Below are 18271 nucleotides of genomic sequence, written 5' to 3' on the forward strand. Positions count from 1 at the left end.
TTTCTCTACATTGGTGTGTAAACACTTCATTCCAACAATCTACTGTTCTCGCTCTTACTTGCAGGGAAATTTAAACCTTCTGTTTAATTTGGGATGTGAGGAAGCAGCCTGGCTATGGGACTCAGCCCCCAGACCTGAGATGATCTGGCTATAAGCTCCTATTAGAACCCTGGCGATTTGGTCACTACTTGACATAAGATAATTCTTTAAGCCTTGGGGATTTCATTTTTCTCCAAGATCACCCAGGGATAAAAATGCTGACCTATCTTTTGACCTGCCTCCGGGGATGGATGAGGACCAATATGTGCAAGCACTAAAGAATGGTATAAATGCTGATTGAAAAGGTAGCAATTTGAGTTCACAAATAATTTCCCCAAAAAGTCAATTATACCTGCAAGATTTCTCTGACACACACAGGAAGTCTCAGCCTCATCTATATTTCATGTACTTCCCTTCTCACTGGTCCCTTTAAAAGTGGGTTTGGGGTGTAATAAGTGTTTCACAGTGAAAAAATCTCCATGCCCCCAAATTCCAGAGCCCCAGTCAGTGTCTCCCTTATTTTTATTTTGAATATAATGTCTGCTCAATCACGGAATATGGAAATTTGTTGGAACATACTCAATTACATTCCCTTCACAGCATTATTGACAACGATTTCTGTATATTATGTTGACTTGGGGATTATATGACCACCCACTAACTCACCCATCAACACAGTGTTATACACACTTTAGCTTCTCTAAGTGTATCTCACAAGTTAATAATTCTGAAGAGAAACACAAAACAGTAAGAGGACAGAAATTGTGTCCCTCTAAATTGTGATCTCATCGAGAAGAAAGAGGGAAGCCAGCCCAGCAACCAGAGACTGTAATGGGGAAAACTATTCATCAATCCAGAAGGGTGGATGAGTAATGGGGCTCACAGGTTGGAAAAAGAATTATTCCTATGTATCAAAATGAAAGAAGGCATTAGTAGAATTAGTGTTCCTTACGCAGCTGGCTCAAGAGCTCTACTTGTTTCTGAAATGAGTGGAGTAGGGGGTAGGAACCAAGTACTTATCAGTTCATTTCCCTAAGCAAGTCCATATCATTTCAGGCCTCAGGGCAGGACATACAGGCTTCTTGGGATGAGCCAGACATCTGAGAAGGAGCTTCATTTCCAATCAGCCCTGAACACAGTCCGGGGTGGGCCTCCTTAGAGATTCAGGCTTTACGGATTTATTTCGTCAAGACTCTGTCTCCAGGATCTGGAGGTGCGATTTCTTTTTTTTTCTTTTTTTAAGATTTTCTTTTATTTACTCATGAGAGATACAGAGCGAGCAAGAGAGAGAGAGGCAGAGACACAAGCAGAGGGAGAAGCAGGCTCCATGCAGGGAGCCCGACGCGGGATTCAATCCCGGGTCTCCAGGATCACGCCCTGGGCTGCAGGCAGCACTAAACCGCTGCGCCACCGGGGCTGCCCATGGAGGTGCGATTTCTATGAGTGTAGTTTCAGCCTACAGCAGCAGTTACTTTAAACAAAAAAACAAACAAACAAAAAAAAAGTGGAGCTCAATTTGAGGAATGAGAGGAGTGAGACAAAGGGAATCAGGGTCTACAGGCGATAGAAAGCCTGCTTATCTCCTTCTGAGTCAATCACCTCCTTCAGTGAACAAGAGGGAAGGAGGAATGTCATCATGAGAGCAGAAAGAGGGCCAGGTTGGACATATTTATTCCCACTTTACAGATGAAGCTATAGAGGCACATCCAACATTAGGTAGTGTGCCCAGGGCCAAGTATGGTTCCAAAGTCCATTAACTTAACCTTAATGCAATTTTGAGGGATGGAAAAGAGCCAGAATGCCCTCTTTGAAAGTCCAGCCCAAGAAGAATGAGTAGCTATGGGGACATATTTATATCTCTATCATTTTCAGCAGACTGAGGCCCAGTTAGTCATCCTGGTTGGCTATTCCTTTTCCAGGTACACATAGACCTGGAGGATTCCAACTACGTTCCTTCCTGATATCACCATACAAAGAAAACCTTAGAGTGTTCAACCAGCACTGTCATCTTGGTGTAGCCTTGAGGATTAACCATGCAGCTCAGTGGAGAATTGGTGAGCATTTATCATATGCACCCCGCACTATTTCAGGGCCTTCTCGTGCCTCATCTCACTTATCCCTCACAGAGATTCTGATAAGTAGCTACACTTATTGTCTCCACTTTACAGATGGTAGAATTGAGAAACTGAGAAAGCTCAGGAAAGTGAAGGGACTTGCCTAACCCCAAACCACAGACGAGACACAAGCCAACTTCAAGTTCAAAGCTTCAGGGATGCTTCAGTGGGTTTTAACCCCATTCTGCCATGTGACAGCTCTATTCACTAGGAGGCATTAAGCTGCCTCCTTCACTTCTCAAGAGAAGGTCTGTGTTTGAAGGAAAGTGAGTTTTGCACCTCCAGGATGATGAGAGTATATATGGTTAAGGCAGACAAGAGTATGGCAGAAAAAGATGGCAGGCCTAAAATCCCAAGTGCAAGGGAGCAAGCCCCATTCTTCTTATGTTAAGAGACTGGAGAAGATGAGGACTCCACTTGTGCGGGGCGGAGCTTGCTGCGCTCCCACTGCTGCTCCAGGCAAAAGCCCTGGTGGGGCCTGAGCTGAGTCTCATCTGTTGGACACCTGACCACAAGCTCCTCTGGAAGTAATAAAAGAACTCTTGATATTAAGTGGTGACTTGAGGAGAGACTCTTAGCAGTGATTTCACCCTGCGGGTGGGGAAGAGCTAACCAGAGGACTTTGCCAAAGCTGCCTGGCTGCAAGGGGATCTCATTTAGAGGATGGAATAAGCTTATCTAGAAAATCCAACAAATCATCCCCAATCAGCTTGTGATTAAAAAAAAGTGAGTTCAGCAAAGTCTCAGAATATAAGGAACAAGCAGGACTAGCTACATAATTTGCAGCATCCCATTGCAAAAGGAAAACTCAGGGCCTTTTGTTCAGAAATTGTTAAGAATTTAAGCCTGTGACAGCAGAGCATTTGACCAAGTACAGGACCTCTTTGAAAGCAGGACCCTGTACTAGCATGGGCTGAAATGCCCCTGAAGTGAGTCCTTGATCAAGACATTTATAGGAGGAGCTGGCCAAGTGCAAGGAGAAATCAGCAGAATTGTAATTGTAGATCTCAGGACTAAAGGAGTATAGCAGAGTCTGTGGACAAATAGAAGAGAAACAATGTAGCTGAAAAATACAAGGAATAAAGTAGAGCTAGCAGACATACGGAAAATATTGGCTCATAGGACAAAGGATTATAAAGATTCTTTCTAGTTGTACAAATTAGTTATATACTGGGACAGAAAAATGCACTTAGTTAATACAAAAAATAATAGCGTGAAATTTATGAAACCATTTTCACACCACAACATAACAATACAATTATAATTAAATAGGAAAAATAGAATTCTAAAGAAACAAATCACATCGAAATTAAAATTTGAAATAGCATATTAACTTAATAGAGGAAAACTGTAATAACAAAAATATTTTTTAAAATACAAGTATAGAAGTATGAGAAATCATAATTAGTGAGATGCTGGCAGAAATGGACTAGGAAAATTTATCTATTTTTTTAAATGTGTTTTATTTATTTGTTTGTTTGTTTTAGAGAGAGAGAGCATGCAAGGTGGGGAGAGGGGCAGAGGGAGAGAGAGAATCCCAAGCAGACTTTGTGCTCAGCGTAGAGCCTCACTCAGGGCTCAACCTCACAACCCTGAGATCAGGACCCCAAGCCAAAATTAACAGACACTTAACTGAATGAGCCACCCAGGCATTCAAAAATTTATCTCTCTAAACATATATTAACAATAAATGAGAATAGAAACATTAGGAATTAATTCTGTGCATAGGGAACTTTAAAATGGAATAATGCAATAAACCGAAACAAAGTAGGAAAATAAAAATGCAACAGATATTTTAAAAAATAAAAGACTAAAGAAATAAACCTATAAAAGAGTAGTTTGCCTTTTGACAAAATGGACAAAATTGATAAATCTTTGGACCAATGAGAGGGAGAAATTACAAATTAATGTAATCAAGGGAAAAGATCATTAAAATAGCATAGATTCTATTAAATATTAAAGAGCATTGCTTGCTCTTTAATATCAACAGCTACTGATCTGATAATCATGTTTATATAATTTCTCACAAACAAGTAATAAAACATATGCAACAAGAAATAGAAAACATTATTAATTCATGACATATGAATAGAAAAGTTAGGTATTATGACCCTGACACCTTAACTGAAGAATTTTCTAAGTTTTAAAAAATAAATAAACCTTTATGCTACTTAAATTGTTCCAATAAACTATGGTATGTTTCCCTAGGAAACAATATTTCCTAAGTGAATTTGTTGAGCTTCATCAGGGCTAGGAAATCTCATTAATGAAACAAAGATGCACAACCTCAACCAAAATCTCAGAAAAAAAATATTTTATATATATAAAATCATATATAATCATATATAAAATCATATATATATATGTGTGTATGTGCGTGTGTGTGTGTGTTTAAAAATTGCCTAATATGGAAAAAAAACAAGATTTGTCCCAATAATGTAAAGCTGGTATATTAAAGCAAAATATCCAACAAAATTAATCATAAAAAATAATCCAAATAAGCATAGTGGATTACTATCTTAATGTAATAAATCATAGATACTTTAAAAGTAAAATTCAAATATAAACACCAGCAAAATGTATTCAAGAAGAAAAAAATGATATATAAATACAGAGAAAGAATGACATTTAAAATCCTGTTTTTGTAAGTTAATGCAGCTAGATTTAGGAACTAGAAATAAGCCACAAAAGTATTAAAGGTAATTAAGAAAAGATCAGAGGAATTAAGAAGAGAGTAACAAAACTCAATGGCATTCCTTTATTATAGAGATGACACACCAGTAGAAAATACAAAAAGAATTCCCATTAAACAATGAAAAAGGTAATGAAGTCAATTTAAAATAAGTTAATAAAAAAAATAAAAAATAAAATAAAATAAGTTAATAAAAAGCCACTGTAAAACCCAAATGGGAAAATATGGGACTATATAATAAATGAAGCAGAAATCAACATTTTGGAAGCCTAAAAGTAGAAAAGATGACAATATTTTAGGTTAATAAAAAAGGTTTAAAAAAAAGAGAAAGAAATGATCTAAAGCACCACAAAGTCAAAGTTCCCCTAATATAATATACATTAACTTTATAAATTGATAATACATATTAACTGATACATAAGCAACCAATAATATCAAATACTATTTTAAAGATGTGATCACACTCATATTATTTTCAACTATATTTTAAATTATTAAAATAATTGTCAAAACCATGGATATTTGTCACAAACAATTAGAAAAAATAATCAAATAGAAAATCCAGAAATAGATTCAAGGTATTAATAGTGCTGCCCAAAAGAAATATAGTTGACCCTTGAACAACACAAGTGTCAATTGTGCAGGTCCACTTACATGTAAATTTTTTTAATATAAATATAGTACAGTACTGTACATATATTTTCTCTTATGATTTTTTTAAAAGATTTTATTTATTTATTTGAGAGTGCATGCACAAATGGAGGGAGTGCACAGAGAAAGAGGGAAAAGCAGATTCCACCCTGAGCAGGGAACCCAGCATAGGGCTTGATCCCAGGACCCTGAGATTATGACTTGAGATCAGACACTTAACCAACTGAGCCATCCGGGCACCCCCTGCTTTATGATTTTCTTAAAATTTTCTTTTCTTTAGCTTACTTTATTGTAAGAATACAGTATTTAATACATAGAACATACAAAATATGTGTTAATGGACTGTTCATGATATCATAGGCTTCCAGTCAACAGTAGGCTATTAGTTAGATTTGGGGGGAAGTCAAAAGTTATTTGGAGATTTTCCACTATGCAGGGTGAAACACATATAATGTGAGCCATACGTGTAATCTAAAGTTTTCTAATAGGCATATTTTTAAAAGTACAAAGAAATAGGTAAAATTAACTTCAATAATGTTTTATTTAATCCAATACATCAAAAGTATCATTTCACCATGGAATCAAATCAATCTGTATTTTAAACCTATGCCACATATCAGTTCAGACTATTCACATTTCATGTTGTTAGTGGCTACCATATTAGACAACACAGATAATAATATTTGACAAATTGTGTGTGTGTGTGTGTGTGTGTGTGTGTCTCTGAAGAAAAATAGAAGAAATAGAATACAAGTTTCTAGTCCCTTTGGGCTACTGTCACAAAATACTACAGAGTGGGTGGCTTATAAACAACAGAAATTTATTTCTTTCAGTTCTAAAGGCTGAGAAGTCACTTTCTGGGGAGAACCTTCTTCCTGGGTCAGAGCTACTGCCTTCTCACTGTGTCCTCACATGGTGGAAGGGGCTAGGGAATTCTTGTGAGGTCTCTTTTATAAGAGGACTGATCCCATTCATGAGGGCTCTACCTGCATAACTTAATCCCCTCACAAAGGCCCTGCCTTCCTGACACTGTCACAATGGGTTTTGATTAGCACATGTGCATTTTGGAGGGACACAAACATTCAGTCCTCAGCAACAAATATTATCAGCATAGCATTATTTATTGTATCAGCACATTGGAAACATCCTCATGGCACTAAATAGGGGTCATGCTAAGAAAATATTATTTCAGGGCGCCTGGGTGACTCAGTGGTTGAGCATCTGCCTTTGGCTCAGGTCATAATCCTGGGGTCACAGGATCAAGTCCCACATCAGGGTCCCTGTGGGAAGCCTACTTCTCCCTCTGCCTATGTCTCTGCCTCTCTGTGTCTTAAATAATAAATAAATAAAATCTTTTTAAAAAGGAAAATATTATTTAATCAACAAAATAAAATGCTTTGCAACAAGGTCTATAGATACTGTCAATGCACAAGAAATGAAATTATAGGGCAGCCCAGGTGGCTCAGCGATTTAGCGCTGCCTTCAGCCCAGAGCATGATCCTGGAGACCCAGGATCGAGTTCCATGTAGGGCTCACTGCATGGAGCCTGCTTTCTCCCTCTGCCTCTCTCTCTCTGTCTCTCCAGAATAAATAAATAAAATCTTAAAAAAAAAAAACTGTAAAATTGCATGAAATGAACAGAAGCCAAATAAAACAATATATAATGTTCCTTACAACTATATTAAAAAAGCATTTTTGTGCAATGACAAAGAAAATATCTGAAATTCTGAGGAATGCAATATTAATATTGCCAAAACAGTCCAATGTGTGACTATATTCAAAACAATTTTACATTAATTATATTTCAGTAGATTTAAGGTCCCTTTTCTTATAAAGATACTTCTGTTTATGAAAAAAGGAAAGGAAATGTTATGTTATATTGCAACATGACCACAATAGTTGCCAAATTTTGGTTATACAGTGCAATTGCACCACAACTTTGACCTAGGGACGTTCAGCTATACTTACTTACATGTCTTTTTTATGTAATTTAAAATGCTGCCAAATTACGTTTTGCCTTTTCCACCTGGGGTTCCAAGAGAGAATTAAGCACCAATGTCTTAAGACATCCATTCAAAGCATGTAATAGATTCACTTCCTCCTGGAATTGTGTTAGCTCTGTACCATCCTTGGAAGATGGATGTTTTGTGCTTCAGAAGAGAAACTCTGGTAGATTTACTAAAAATCATGAGTTGTACAATTAAAATGGGTGAATTTTAAGATGTGTAAATTATACTTCAATAAAGAAGTGGTTTCCTTTTAAAACAAACCAGACACAATGACTATGGAACAGCACTGTCCAACAGAACTTTCTGCAGTGATGAAAATGTCTGACATCTGTACTGTCCAACAAGACATGTGTAGCTATTCACCACTTGAAATTTGCCTACTGTGATGGAGGAGCAGAACTTTTTATTTTGTTTTACTTTATTATTTTACTTTATGTTAATTAACTTAAACTTAAACAGCAACATGTGGCTTGTGGCTACCATATTGGACAGCATGGCCACAGTGAATGTAAAGAATGTACCTAGAGACTCACCAGGAATGAGCTGACTTCTAAAAACTTTTTCAGGAAAATGATGACTATAGCAGAGAATGAGAGACATTTCAAATGCAGGTTCTGTACTCCTGATCCATCCTCAGAAGGCATAATTCCAGCTCAATTCATTCCCACCTCCATCCACCTCTCACTGAGAGTCAGGACAGAGAATTTAAACCCTAACAAAGCTGCTTTATATTTCTGTTTGGGAAACACTTCTTTCATAGATGAGAAAACAAACCCCAAAACTATAATAACTGCACTGTTTCATTGCTCATACTCCATAGGCTTGATCGATGCCCTAACACTGGAGGGTTTTCAAAGAACTGTCCAGATCTAAAATGCATTCATGAATGTATGGCCCAATACATTTTACTCGCATTTTAATACTAACTTTAATCTCATGAGGCACCTGGGTGGCTCATTTGATTATGTGTCTGCCTTTGGCTCAGGTCATGATCCTGGGGTCCTGGGATTGAGCCTCCTGGACTTCCTGCTCAGTTGAGAGTCTGCTTCTCCCTCTCCCTCTGCTCCCCCCCCCCCCATGCTCTCTCTCTCTGTCAATCTCTCTCAAATAAATAAATAAATCTTAAATAAATAAAAATGAAAAAAATAATCTCAAAGCCATATATCCATTCACCTATTTTTTGTGTTAGTATTACTTAAACTTGAATGTATGATAAACAAAGACTGTAAACAAATATTTAATATGTCTAGAACATGTAAACACAAGAGCTGATTTTAACAGAAATTCAACTCCCTCCTACTTTTTGTTTATAAATACAGATATCAAAACAATCCTAGCACATTTTTAATTCCACCAGTGACCAACACTTACATCCCTTCAATGACTAACACAATTAGTGGCAGTATTCATCGTACCTGCTATTTTTACAATGTAAATTGCAGGTCTTTCACTAAGCAAGAGGGGAAATACAAAAGATCCATTCTTTCTGTGATTCATTTTTGGAAATGTATATTGTCTGACAATTCTTGCCTTATTTACATATTTTAAGCCTGAACGTTGTGAGTATTCTGGGTTTATGCTTAAATGCTGCTTTAATCTCCCTCTGCCTCTCCTCTCCACCACCATCCCGGCTTGTGCTTTCTCTCTCGCTCACTCTCTCTCGTTCACTCTCTCTTTCTCTTTCTCTCTCTTGCTCACTCTCTCAAAAAAATAAACAAAATCTTTTTCTAAAAATGTTGCCTTAATATGGGGGGAAATTGTGCTTCATATTCTTCCCTTGTCTGAAAAATAATGGAGCTATATATACAGACATTTGACTTAACAATGACTTAACAATGACTTTGACTTAACAATGGTTTGACTTATAATTTTTTGACTTTACAATGGTGCAAAAGCAATACACTCAGTAGAAACTGTACTTCCAGTTTTGAATTTTTATCTTCTCCCAGGCTAGTGATATGCAGGAAGAGCCTTTCAGGATCTGAGCAGTGGCAGTAGGCCATAGCTCCCAGTCAGCCACATGATCAAAAGGATAAACAACTGATACACTTACAACCATTCTATACCCCTACAACCAATCTCTTTTTCAGTTTCAGTACAGTATTCAATAAGTTATATGAGATATTCAACACATTATTATCAAATAGGCTTTGTGTTAGATAGTTTTGCCCAACTATAGGGTCATACAAGTGTTCTGAGCACATGATATTCAGTAAGTTAGGTGTATTTTTGACTGAAGATATTTCAACTTATGATGGGTTTATTGGGATATACCCCATCATAAGCTGAGGAAGATATGTATTACACATATTCTTACAATGGTCTAGGTCATATTTGCCAGCTGAAATTCATTTACTTCATAGGTAAGTGGTTTGCATCATTACAGTAATACCATAATGTGAGTGGAAAGTATATTGATAAAAGCCAGTCTGAGAAAAACTAAAATTAATCATTGTATATTTGCCTTTCTGATGGCTATGAAAATTTATATTTCTTTCAGCTATCACTATATTTCTTGGTTCTTAAAGTCAAACTTTAATACTACATAAATTTGGCCATTTTGCCAACATTAGTGTGCTCCATGCATCCACCATCCCACTAGAATTATTTATTTAATTCATATTTTGCTACCAAAAGAACCAAAACAAAACAAAACTAGAAGAGGAGCTTCTAATACTCTAAGAAGAGTATTTAGGTCCATGTTCTATTTTGTGGCTATATATTCTGTTGTCAGAACTTATTAGTAGAAACTTCTAGACCTGTTGGTAGAGCCAGTCCTATGCCCCCATCTCCATGCTGAATGTTCCTCTTGATGCATTATTTTGTGACTCCTACAGATTGTTATTCATTTTTTAAAGCATATATAGTACTTAATATGTTGTAGGTACTTTCCTAAGTACTAGACATATATTAACTTATACAATCCCCACAGAAATCTTGTGAATTGGGCACTATTATTATCATTCTCATTTTACAAATGAGAAATTGAGGCACACAAAGGTGAAGTAATTTGTCAAAGATCACACAGCTAGCAAGTGGCAGAGCTAGGATTTGAACCTGGATCTAGAGTGTGTCCACTTAATCATTATGCTATGCTGTTTGCCACCATTCAGTATATGGAAGTCCCACTAATCTCTTCCAGATTCCAAGTGTGACTCTATATCTGAGGTCCTGTCTAGGTGTAAAAGACTCCACAGGGGAGAAGCCTAGAGCTTGCAGAGGTACCTACAAGGTTCTAGTGTTCACCTATCAATAGATTGGTGGGCTCACGGGTTGTGAGGGATTTGCTCAATGTGGAGTTATTCCAATGCCTTCTGTTAAGTGTCTTTCTTCAGTCCTAAGTCATGAGCTGCTGATAAACCAGAGCTTGACACTCTGTCACACCAACCAGTCATGGCCCATTACTTCCCCTTAGTAAAGCTCAACAATTATGTCTTTAGCCTCTGATATGCTTTTTCTCCATCTAAATACTGCACATTTGGGGACTTTAACAGAAGGATAAATGTTGTCAGAAAAGGCGATGATACATGAACTTCTGAATAATTTCACTGATATCAGTGAACAGACCAGGGCACCATCAGTCCCTGGAGGTTTTTCCAGTAAGATTAATGATCATTTGAAATCAAATGGAAACAAACCAAGGCCAAAGAGCAGTAAATCAAGCCCCAAATGAACACACACTCTGAAAGTTCAGCCTTGGATTTCACATCAAACAGCAGTCAATGTTTTGAAAAACATAAGAAAACCGGAGGTAGGGGGTGGGGTGGGGCGTTGACAGCATCATTTCATGAAAGGGTTTCATTCACATTAATTTAAATAAAAGAGAAAGGCCCGTGGAGAAGAAGTTGAGTACAGAAATATTCATCAAAAGTATCGATAGCCAAGTACCCCTCATTCTGTGCTCTACAAAATTCTGTCCAAAATTGAATGGATTCTCCTTCATGTGGTTAATTCCCTGGGGTTGATTCCCTGCGAAGCTGACTCTGAGATGGAAATTAATGTGTACGAGGTCTATTAGGAGTTTTGTCAGGACCAACATCTACAAAAAGGAAGGGAAAGAAGCGAGACTGGCAGAGGGAGAAATTGAGCTGTCCTGTAGTCACAACACCCAGTCCCATGGGGAGTTCTGGAGCTGGGATGGCCCTTCACTAGTTGTCCCAGGCTGGGACAAGCATGAGACTGTCCTTCCACTAACCAGTTATTAGGTACAGGCTGCCCTGGAAAGAGGGCCTGACCTTGGGTGAGACAGCTCTTTGCAGTCAAGGCTAATTTTGAAGAAGTTTGAGGGCCATCTGCTGACAGCACTCCCAACAGCTGGGGGAAAGGTCCTCAAGTCTTGAAAATAGATGTGGATGATGTATAACAGTAGCCACTACATTTGTTTAGCAGGCATTTGTTGAGCACTAACTATATAGCAGGCTAAGTTAGGCTTGGATTGATAAGGACATAACTAGGAACAAGATATGTATGATTCCATTCCTTGAGGATTTTCCAATGTACAAAATAAGAAATTTTCATTCTATAATAAGGGTAAGTTGAAAACCTAAAAAGCACTAAAGCTAGCCTGCTTTTCTTTGATATCAAAACCAATTTGTTCTCCCTTCTTCACTTTGGAGTAGAACCTTAGGAGTTATTTTTTAAAGGATACTAGTCTGTGTCTCTTAAATAAGCTTATTTGGATGGTTTGACTTTTACTGGAACCAAAGAATCAAAGAAAGCCTAGAAGAGACATGAGAGATCATCTTGTTAATTTTTCTCCCAAAGTTGAAGCCTTCCTTTATAAGGCATCTCTGTAGCTGAATAACCACATTATTCAGGATAAAGAACTCATTATCCAGAGAGGAAGCCCATTCCATTGTTGGGTAACTGCCATTGTTACTGATGACCTCCACCTACTGATCCTAGTTCTGCTCGCTTGAGTAATACCAAATATCAATAGTGCTTCAGGTATTGGAAGATACCCTTTCATGTTAGTCTTCTCTACTCCAGGTTAAATATACCTGATTCCTCTCTCATAAAATCCTACCTCTTAGGTATCTTCCTACTTTTTCTGTGTCCCTTTCTCTATCACTGCTTGACTGCGTTCATGCCTTGGCTTTACATTGTTGATCCTAACAGTCTCTAAACTGCTCTCCCAGAGTCCATTATATTATAAGCCAAAGTCATTTTTTTGAAGACACAAATCTGCTCGTCACTCCCCACTCACTCCCACACACACTACGATCTATTTGAATCCTAGATGTCAAACTCTAAGACAGCAGAGAAGGACCTTCAAGATGGGCTCCTGCTTATGATTTGGGTCTCAACTCCCAACACGTGCAATGTGCACTCTATGATCAAAACACCCTCTTTTCCTTCCACATATTCTCCTCCCTTCATCCTCTTCTCTTTCCAGTAAACTTCTACTTAAGCCTCAAATTCCAGTTCAAAAGCCAACTCCTTTCTGAAGTTAACTCCAAAGAAGTTGTTCCCTTCTCTGTGCTTCTGCAAAACTGTTCAACCCTCTCTTTTACCATTTCTCACATTGTTCAGCAATGATAAGTTATGAGTTTATCTTTCCAAATCAAAATGTAAACTTTTGAGAGCAAGGAATTCTGGGCTATTTTCAGCATACTATCATTAAGTACATGAGTGAATGAGTGAATGAATGAATGAATATAAAATATTTTTCAAAACCTTCATCAGCATAATAATCCCCCGCTAAATTGTTAATGTTTCTCTTAACACTTAGGACATCTCCACACTTTGAGTTTGCAATTAAGTTTTTGAACCTGAGAATAGAAATATGCACTTACCCCTAGACATTCTATCTGTAGATTTCTTATCTGTCATAATAAAGTCCAATTCCAATTCTGTTACCTATTTGTTAGCTAGTCCTGTTTCAGTTTTATACTGTTTGTACCACTTTTATACCAGAAAAGGGATAATTTTATGTCTTCAAATAAATTGCTGACAAAATTGATGACCAGAATTGGGCTAAGACAGATGCCAACACAACGAGCTACATTCCTATGATGCTGCTATAGTAAGTACAATTGTCTTCTCCCCTGGCATTGTCAAAAACTAGCATTCTTCTTCATGACAAAACAGTAAGTCCATTCTTAAAAGTCTATATTTGTTTTAGAGAAGAGGTTCTAATGTGATCAGTGATGTAAGTTAGTGATGGTTTTCTTGGATTTTCAAAAAAATATATATTTCAAAATCTTATTTTTATTCTTTAGCCCATGCATGCTTAGTCCATAATGGTGACATGAGTCATATCTGGAACTAATGAAGAAAAGAGAAAAATATGATTCATTAATTTATTATGGATTCTTTCCTAAAGCCAGAACGTAGCCCCTGTTCCATTTTAGCTTTTGCAAGCTACGTATTTGGAGGGAAAACATTTTGCTGTGAACATTGTTTTAAAAAATAGGTCTTTGTGTAATTTAGGTTCTCACTGTAACAAAATGACATAGTTAAGTTTAGATTAAATCTTTCAAAATAAATAAATAAATAAATAAATAAATAAATAAATAAATAAATAAATCTTTCCCCCTTATGCAATTTAGGGGATGTGTCTTATTGTACCTTGAAAAACCTTGTTCTCTTTTAGCAGGTTAAAAGTGTGGTCTCTCTGAAAAGATTCTTATCGTTCTCTCCATCAGTAAGTGTATGCCAGGATCACAATACTACAGTCTGAGTGTGCCAAATGCGAAAACAAGGCTTATCTGCAAAATCTGTGTGAAGGGGCGGGGGGGGGGGGGGAAATGATTGGTGCTCACTTTTCCAACTCCAGTGTGGGAAACACAGTTTGTGCTCAGTAAAAAGTGTCTAATTGAGGAATTAAAATGGCATGACCCTACTGGTTTAAAATATGGCACCTCAATTCAGTCCTGGCCCTTTTAAAAAATTTCTTGATTCATTCATAATAAGAGCCAAAATGTTATACTCTGTGGGGGAAATCTGGCAATGAGGAGAAGAAATACACAGAGGAATAAAATTTAAAGACTTCCAAATTCCAGTACAAATTGAAAGACATAAAATTCATCCCCATCATGGGCCCCATGATAAATATTTTTCATTGACCTTTTCATCATGATAAAGTTTAAAAATTCACAAAGAAAATTGAAATGTCAACTCACCATTTAATATATTTCCATGCATATTCTGGCTTTGAATGAATCAATCCAACCTTATTTTTCTATTTACTAAAGAATCTTGTTGACCTATTCTAAGGTTATTGTAACCCTCAGCCCCCAGGAGTTATGTCTACCCAGGTACAAATGAGATTAAAGTATTAAAGAACATTTTAAGAAAACTGAGTGCTAAATTCAGAAAGTGCCAGTAACTTGGTTGTTCAAATTATATCCAAGTTTCTCCAAATAAACCAGTTAGGACTCTGAGGATGAAGTAGCACCTCATCGCCTTATTGAAAAAACTAGATAATGTCCCTTCAGCAGTAAAACATTCATAAAGTCCAAAGTATGGTATTACTCATTCCCCACTTCTGACTCATGAACATTTTCGGAAATAATCCCTTAAATGTTACTGCAAAGGGAAATATGAAGAGCAAAGTTGTTTTGGCACAACTTCACTCTTGTTTTGTTGAGTTATGAACTGTATTTAGTTTCACACTTTTGATCTTATGCATTCTTGATGATATATTTGCACACATAACATCTCTATATACGTTAGAAATAGACCTGCTATGACAGTTCTTATGATTTAAAAATTCTCCATACAGCTACTCACAGAAATTTCTTTTATAGTAATCTATTATTTACCATCATGAAAATACTTAATGCCACCAAGATAAAATAAATTTCATATAATACATATTATAAAAGCCTTTATTGGAAAAGTATGACATTGCAATCATACATAAGGAAAAGTTGAGAAGTAAATGTTTAAAAATAGTTAATTTCAGTTTAGAAAATAAAAAGGGAAAATGAATTATAAATCTCAGTGCTTTTAGGACATATCTTCCCAACAAAGTAAAAGAGAGAAAATAGATTCCATCCAGTGTAGTCCAAAGGTAACCATTTCTAGAAAACATTTCTAAACCACTCTGTTCTGCCATGATTGTTCCCTCTTCTAAAGTTCAGTGGAAACTTGTTGTTTCACTCATTTTAGCCCTTAACTAAATCCTGTCTTGTGGTTTTAAGCATGGATTTTGGAGTTAGGCAGATTAAGACTTGAATCCCAACTTGGTCTTCATTAATAAAATGGAGCAATCATATCTCTCACAAGCGTTGTTGTAAAGATTAACGAACTAATGTATGTAAAGCATTTAGAAAAGGGCAGGCAAAAGTATAAAACCAACAGTTATTATTATGATTTGATAGTTATATGCGTTATGTACCTGAAGAAATATTTAGAGGTGACATGTCATGATATTTGAAACTTTCAAATGATTCAAAGAAAGAAAAAAATACAGAGAGAGTAAGAACAAAATGTTAACTGGTGATATTAGATGAAGAATATACAAATGTTCATTGTACCTTTTTAAAGTTTTTTCCATAGATTTAAATTTTGTTAATAAAAAACACATGTAGAAAATCTAAATTAGGTTATACTGTTTCCCTGTGGAGACACAGAAAGGAAATTATTTATGTACTTTCATATTGTCAGTCTCATGATCGTTTAATCACATGAAGACACCACATTTCATGGTAAAAGCTTACTGTCACAGATGCATCCCCAATCTTTCCACTTGTCTATTTTATTCATCATTTCATGCTCTCACATCACCAGCTCTCCAATTTATGACTCCATCCTCCGGCTCTTAAAACTTTGCTTCTGATGTAATTTCTGTCTTGTTAACCCATTTAGTTTCTCTTTCTGGATTGTTGAGATACTGTTTCATGATTGTGTTATTTTGTCTTAACTTAAAAATGCAATGAATTAATGCATATTTGTTGTAAAATGTAAAGTTCAGGCTACACTAAAATGTAGAGAGAAAAACAAGTAAAAGTCCATTTCCCCTCCACTTCATAGTCCCATCTCTCAAAACAACCACTTTTAGGAGTTTAGCATGTACCCTCTCAGGTAGTTTTCTACCCACATTCAAAGATACAAGTACATTTCTATATTTGTTAATTTTTTAAAAAACTGTATTATTATATATTTTTTCTTATTTTATTACATTGGTTTAGACCTCTGGAACAATGTAAATTAGCAATGATAACAAATATCCTTAAATTATTCCTGATTCTTCCCTTTTATAATCATATTCTCAGATTTAAATTATACTTTTTTTGATGGGCTTTTTCAAAATAAACTCAATAAAGGGGCTAGCCTAACTTCTCTACAGGTAAGAGAAAACAACTAATTGGATTTTTAATTCCTTAAAGGTAGGAACAATTTTGGGGCACGTGGGTGGTACAGTCAGTTAAGTGTCCCACTCTTGGTTTAGGCTCAGGTCATGATCTCTGGGTCATGAGATTTAGTCCTGCATCATACTCTGCTTGGTGTGGAATCTGCTTGAGATTTTCCCTCCCTTTGACCTTCCTACTCATGCTTGCTCTCTCTCTCTCTCTCTCCCTCTCTCTAAAATAAAATAAATAAATCTTTTTAAAAAAAGAAGTGGGAACAATTTCTTATACTTTGCATTTCCTTTTGAATTCAGCCATGCATGTTTTCTGTTCCTACATTTTTAATGAAAAGATCAAATAAAAAGTATTTTTTTCTAGAAGTGGAGCCAGTTTTACTACAGATTAATTTTGATGCTCTGGAAATGCATCTTGATTATTGTACAGACATTACTGATGGGGGCTAACAATTGAAAGGGAACAACTTTTAGACAAACATATCTCAAGCAGGTTAGACCTGTTGTGACTAACCATTAGGCAACTCCATGTAATATCTTGCTTAAATAAAGGTGCCAAATGAAAGACTGACAAGATTGCTCTCTAAGTCTTTAATGTCTTTTGCAAAATCCAAAACCTACAGTGAACTACCCATTTCTGGAGCTGGAACTGAAGAGAGGTTAATAGTGGCAGAAATGGTAATTAATGAAAGTGGGATGTTTTTATAGAAAACCAGAATGCATCCGTAGCAAATCTACTTCCTGCAATTAGAAAGAGTCGACCACATGAGCATAATGTTCAATTTCTCAAACAATGGAAATATGATTTTCCTCAAGAGAAAAATGCATGCACAGTTATTAAATCACCCTACAGTTTGCTGTAAGGAGGATGACTAGATGAAGCCATTGAGCTTTCTTTCCTTTAGTCACTCCCAAATACCTCCACAAATGAGTTCTTACTACTTCAGAACAGGTCTCTAATTTTCCATTATACTTAATTTTAATCTGGTCTCTGAGTCAAGCATGCATTCAGTTATATACTTGAAGGTCAGACTTCATATCAACCTGTTACCTGATTAAAAACTACTTATTACTGCCAATGTTAGATCATAAGGATATTTTTTGGCCAATTATTCCAACTAATTAATTTATTGGTTATTTTCTTCATCAAACATTTTTGAATGCCTACTATGTACCAGTTCCTATACTACTGGTGGCAATAAAAAAGATAGGTAGACTAGAGTCGTTGCCATAAATAACTTCATAATATCTACCTTTTCTGTTAAAAATTTTTAAAAATTATATTTCAATATAATTTTGTGGCTTAGCCAGTATTAGTTATTTCCATAGAAGTTGTCACAATGAAAATATATCAAGCAGCAACAAGATTTAAGTCTGTTAAATCCATTTAATCTAACCATGCCAATAGAAGTCAGCCCTTCTAAAAAGCTTCTTCCATGGGTAGCCTCTGTTTTGC

General features: G+C 36.2%; 1 long non-coding RNA gene across 1 annotated transcript in view; it reads left to right on the forward strand.

The window, feature by feature from the left end:
• Nucleotides 1-13315: 13315 nt before the first annotated feature.
• LOC125753392 (uncharacterized) overlaps nucleotides 13316-18271 on the forward strand; it is a 36801-nt gene continuing 31845 nt past the window's right edge. The window contains exon 1 of the long non-coding RNA XR_007405100.1: nucleotides 13316-13530. This is a non-coding gene — a long non-coding RNA (uncharacterized LOC125753392). The remainder of the gene's footprint in view (nucleotides 13531-18271) is intronic.

This window comes from Canis lupus, chromosome 23 (genome assembly GCF_003254725.2).
Source record: "Canis lupus dingo isolate Sandy chromosome 23, ASM325472v2, whole genome shotgun sequence".
NCBI classification, from domain to species: domain Eukaryota; kingdom Metazoa; phylum Chordata; class Mammalia; order Carnivora; family Canidae; genus Canis; species Canis lupus.